The following is a 6,000-nucleotide window of genomic DNA, read 5'->3' as shown; positions in this document are numbered from 1 at the left end:
CTGGGGACCGAACCTAGGGCCTTGCGCTTCCTAGGCAAGCGCTCTACCACTGAGCTAAATCCCCAACCCCAAAACGATGCCTTAATGTTAAGGTTTCTGTGCATCGGTGTTTGATTGGCTGTATGTGTATGCACCGCAGAAGTCAGAAGAGGGCATTAGAGGGCACTTCCACCCTGGAAGTGGAGTTACAGGGGCCTGTGAGATACCAGGTGGGTGATGGGAACCGAACCTGCGTTCTCTGCAAGAGCAGCAAGTGCCCTTAACCAATGAGCCACCTCTCCAGCCCCCCAATGTGTTATGTTAAGTGTGTACAGTGTGTGCATATTCGTGTGCATTTGTGCATGTGTGTATGTGGACAGGTGTGTGTAGAAGCCAGGGGACAACCTAAGGTGTCATGTTCTTGAATTGCATCTACTTTTTTCTTTTCTCCTTTGAAACAGGGTTTCTCCGTGTAGCCCTGGCTGTCCTGGAACTCACTCTGCAGACCAGGCTGGCCTCTAACTCACAGAGATAATGTGCCTCTGCCTCCCAGAGTGCTGGGATTAAAGGAATGTACCCCACCCCACCCCATCCCCCACCGACTGACATCAACTACTTTCGAAATAAAGTTTCTCACTGGCTTGGAGCTCACTGTTTTGGATAGTTGGCCTGCGAGCCTGGGGTCCTATGTCTCCCTCCCAGTGCTGGGATTACAAACTCACTGGCCTGGCATTTTTTCACGGATCCTAGAGGCCTAAGTCACTACTTCACACTTGACCTGAAGGCTAGTGTGCTTCTCATTGCAGTTTTTATTTGCATTCCCCTACTGACTTGTACCGATGTGCCTGTTTTCATTCGATTATATCATATACTTGGTGTGTGTATCTTCTTCAGAGAAACAATGTTTGTGGCCAGGCATGAGGGCCACAAGTTCTAGCACTCAGGAGAGTGAGGCAGGAGGGTTGCGTTTGGCTGAGCTACTTAGGTTCACATTGAAGCAGGCGATTTAGTGAAACCTTACATCAAAATAAAAATTGAGTTGCTGGGCATGGTGGTACTCAGCATTAATCCCAGCACTCAGGATGCAGAGGGAAGCGGATCTTTGTGAATCGGAAGGCGTCTGCCTGGTCTCTATAGTGAGTTCCAGGCCACCCAGGGCTATGCAATAAGACTCTGTCTCAAACACAGGCACGCCCACAGACGCATAATCTCACATAAGGAAGGGCGCTAGGGTTGTGGCTCAGCCATTGAATGCTTGAGAAAGACTAGGAGAGGGAGAGAGGAGGGGAAGAATGGAGGGAGGGAGGGCAAGCGAGTTAAAGTCCTTTGCCCCTTTTAAACTCAGGTTTAAACTACCAAACAGGTCATCACCTCCGGTAGCCCCACTGCTCAAAAGTTTTCAATTTTCATGAAATCAGTTTACTTATTTTTTTTTCTTTTATTGTGTTTGCTTGCAAGAGATGTGAACCTAATCTCCTAAAGATTTTATAGGTTTAGGTCTGTTTATATTTTGTTCCAGTTTGATTTTATATATATATATATATATATATATATATATATATATATATATATATATATATATGCATACACACACACACACACACATATCCACAATGAACAGTAATGATTTAAGTTTATTCTTTTGCATATGAATCTCAAGTTTCCCAGGACTGTTTGTTGAAAGGCTAGACCCCTCCTCCTAGCCTTATTTTCTTTAATCTTTATGTTTTTAGTTTCCCGATTAGGAATCACACAAAACTCCCTTTTTCTCATGAAAAGGAAGAGAAAAGGCAGGCATCAGCACCCTCAATCTCTTTCAAGCACACAGCCCCTAAACACCAAAGCCCTCCTCCCAGCAGGCCCCACATCTGAAAGCTTCCATGGCCCTTAGTGCGCCCCCGCTGATGACTAAGCTCTTGGACACATTGCAGGTCTGAAATGTAGATGGGGGAAGGGCTACCTATTGCATCTTCCCAGGGTGTGAGTCAGCTGGGCAGGCTTGCAGAGGCTCCATGAGGTCTCCTGCAGAAGGGCCTTCCTCTACTAGTGAGGGGGCAGCCCAAGTCACTTCTGTCAGTGACTTCTCTTACGGGTTCTACATCCTGGATTTTGTTCATTTTGTTGTTTGTCGTTTGGCAGTGCTTGGAGAGAAGATCTTTTATGGCTTGGGATGGAGGCAACATAGCTAATTATAGACCTTGCCTTTATCTTGCATTTCCCAGTCTTTATTAGTATAAACTAAATTTCTTTTTTTTCTATAAACATTTCCTCATAGAAATGAACAATGACAGGTGAAACCGAACCAAACCAAAAAAAGAACAACACTACCATCCTTCCAAGTTGGGACTGGCAGCATAGGCCTGACCCCATCTCCTTGGGAGGGTGAGGTGAGAACACCACCAGATCCCAGAAGTTTAGAACCAGCCTAGGCTCCATAGAGAAACTTTCCACCAATGTAAATGATACATAATTAGATGGCAGGGCAGATGACATTCAGAGGGCACATTTCCCTTTAGAAAAACACAAGTCATGACTGTAAGATTTCCCCTCTGTGTTCTTCCTTTTCCCTCCTGAGACTATCTTTCTCCCCTATTGTTTCATGTAAAAATCAGTTACAGTTTGTTTGTTTGTTTGTTGTTTGTTTTTGAGACAAGTTCTCTCTATGTAGCCCCAACTGTCCTGGAATTGGCTCTGTAGTGCAGGCTGACCTATGGTTTTCACTACTGCAGAGGCTAACGACTGTGGAGGGTTCCTAGTTTGGGATGTCTGGTCTAGACCAGCATGGAGAGTCATCTCTTCAGCAGGTCAGGAGAAAGATGCAAAGGAAAATTTCTTCTCAATCCAGCGTCGTGTATACACTTGCTCACGCATGCGTGTGCACACTCACAGGGATACACAAGAATATCCAGCTGATACTGGCTTTCAAAACCAATACAGGTTAGAGCTGGGGGAGGGGGGAAGTTAGCACTTTCATTAAGTATGTCTAGTTAGCATGCCTGAGGCTCAGGGCTGAATTTTCAGCCCTGTAAAAGTTATCATGAGGGTCAATGAGATGAAGTAGGCCATTGGTTGCAAAAGAATACAGAGAAGGGTTGTAGTATGGCTTCAGTCTGAGTTTTAATGGCAGCTGCGTGACTGTTCTCATTCATTAGATCAGAGAGTTATACTTTAAAACACGTTAAAATGAGCCTGGCGTGGGGCTGCACACCTTTGATCCCAGAAGTTAGGAGACAGAGGTAGGTGGATCTCTGAGGCCACCTGGTCTACAGAGTGAGATTCAGGGCAGCCAGGACCAACACAAAGAAACACTGTCTCAAAAAACACCACACACACACACACACACACACACACACACACACACACATACCACCACTACCACCATCACCACCATCACCACCACCACCACCACCACCAAGAACACTTTAAAATGCTTTATTTATCTATTTGTGTGTGTGTGTGTGTGTGTGTGTGTGTGTGTGTGTGTGTGTGTGTGTGGTGTGAGGGTGGGCACACTCATGTCACAGAGCACATGAGGAGATCAGAGAGCAACTTTTATTGATCAGTTCTCACCTTGCCCCTTGTTTGAGAGGCAGGGTCCCTCTTGATTTTATAGCTTTGCTGTGTATTCCAAGCTAGTTGTCCCATCTCTGCCTCCCACGTCACTGTCGGAGTGCTGGGATCCCAGATGTGTACTACCACACGCAGCTTTTTACATTGCTTCAAAGGGATTGAACCCAGGTCATCAGGACTGCTTTTCCTTGCCAGTCCATCTCTCTGACTAGGGAGTTACACTTAAATTCGTAGTTTATTATCATATACTGTGTTACTCAGTAACTCGGATTATTTAAATAACAGAATTCTAGAAAATTCTTTGAAACCTATTACACTCTGCAAAGGACTCTCTTATGCCCACAGTCTTTTGCCTGTACACTCAAGAGATGCAAAACCCAGTTCCTGAAAAGTCTACATACATTTTGTGACAGAAAGGTACAAAGGAAATGACTAGTTAGTCCAATAAACTCCTCAGCAGTGGTCATTCGGAGGAGAGAGAGAGCTATGGAGGCAGATATGAAAGCTATGGTCAATGCTCTTCTTCATAATAAGTTCAAAGATGAGCTTTTCTCTCCCTAATGGCCTCTCAAGAGTTTATTTATATTACTCAGTCATATGTGATTAAAGTAAATTCTGTACACTACTTATAGATTCTTAATGTTCAGTATTAGTGTTTTGAAATTGAAGACGATTCCACTGAATGTACTGTGCTTAATTAATCTCCACAGCCAGGTTCACTCTCTGTGAATTAGGAAATTCCTTAACAATAGAAACAATAGTATCATTTTCCCAATGTCCGTATGTGGGACCAATTGACGATCTGGAAGAGAGGGTGAATTTACGGTCTTAGGATGGTAGAGTGGTTGGGGGCATAGCTCAGTGGAGGAGCGCATGAGGACCATGTTTTGATCCTCATCCCAAATGAGAAAATATATACAAGTTTCCCAGTGCCAATCTGCCTTAGCAGATAAAAGTGTGCAGTCTGTTGTTCTCCTGTTTTTGTTTGTCGAGATGGGCTCTTACACTGTAACCAGGTTGGACTGGAACGATGCAGCGCAGGCTGGTTTTGGACTTACAACTCCTCCTGCCTTATCCATTCTGTTGTTGTCATTTAGGCAAAGTCATGCTAACTTGCCCAGGCTGTCCTAGAACTTCATATGTAGCCCAGGCTGACCTCAAACTCAAGATTTCATCTGTCTCAGCTTCCAGAGAGCTAAGAGGCACGTATCTCCACACTTGGTAGAGTACATGCTTTAAGACGGTGATATTCTTTATGTTGTAGTCTTATTTTTCTCCAACAACCTAGGACAGGTTGAAAAATCAGATTAACTATGAGAAAGGACCAAGCAAAAAAGTTAGGCCTTGATGAGAAAACAGCCTGTTATACTGTCTTTGTTCACAGGGTCATGAAAAGGTAGTTCAGAATGACCAAAGAGGAATTTAAAGCCCCTCTCTTACGGCCCAGCCAATTTTATTCTATTTCTTTTCTTTTTATTTCTGGTTTGTCTTTTTTTTTTTTTTTAAAGTCAGGGTTTCACTGTAGCCCCTGCCACCCTGGAACTCGATCTACAGACCAGGCTGGTCTCAAACTCAGAGATCTGCCTGCCTCTGCCTCCCAAGGGCTGGGAATAAAGGTGGGTACCACCACTGCTGGCTTGGCAAGCACACTATCACTTAACATACAATCACTGAGCTATACTCCGTATGTGTTTCCTACCATTCTTTTAAAAAATGTATATGAGTGTGTCACACTTTTATTTTTAGGTGTACAAAACTGTGTAGTTATTTATGACTTTTAGCTCCCCCACCACACACACACACAGAGCCAGAGAGAGAGAGCAGAGGGACACACACACACACACATACAGAGAGAGACAGAGAGAGACAGAGACAGAGAGAGACAGAGAGACTTCTGGCTATCTCAGAATTCATTAGGTAGATCAGGCTGGCCTCGAACTCAGAGATCCACCTTTCTCTGCCTCTCAAGAGGTAGGATTAGAGATGTGCGTCACCAAACCACACCTGGATATTTTATGTGATTTTTAATTTCTTTTCTTTTTATCCTGTATAGTATGCAGGTTCTCAGGTGTACAAAGCTAGTACTGTGCCACTGATCTACACCTCAGCCCATTCTAACTCTTAAAGCGTGGTAGCTTCTTTTTAAGGATTACCAATCTGGACAGATAAGCTCTTAACATTACACAGTATTCCACTGGTTTCTTTTGTCGAACCCACAGCTCTCCGTGCAACCATACACCTTCTCCCACTTTCTTTTCTGGAGAAGGAAGGAAGGAAGGAGGGAAGGAAGGAAGGAAGGAAAGAAGGAAGGAAGGAAGGAAGGAAGGAAGGAAGGAAGGAAGGAAGGAAGGAAGGAAACTTGAGTAAGATAGATGGGTAATCTGAGACTAGAAGCAGATAATTTGACTCTAGAGTAACCTAGCCAGTGATTGAGGTTGACTAGTAGATTCT

This window comes from Rattus norvegicus, chromosome 4 (assembly GCF_036323735.1).
Source record: "Rattus norvegicus strain BN/NHsdMcwi chromosome 4, GRCr8, whole genome shotgun sequence".
In the NCBI taxonomy this organism is placed as follows: Eukaryota; Metazoa; Chordata; class Mammalia; order Rodentia; family Muridae; genus Rattus; species Rattus norvegicus.
This window is presented reverse-complemented; position numbering follows the sequence as displayed.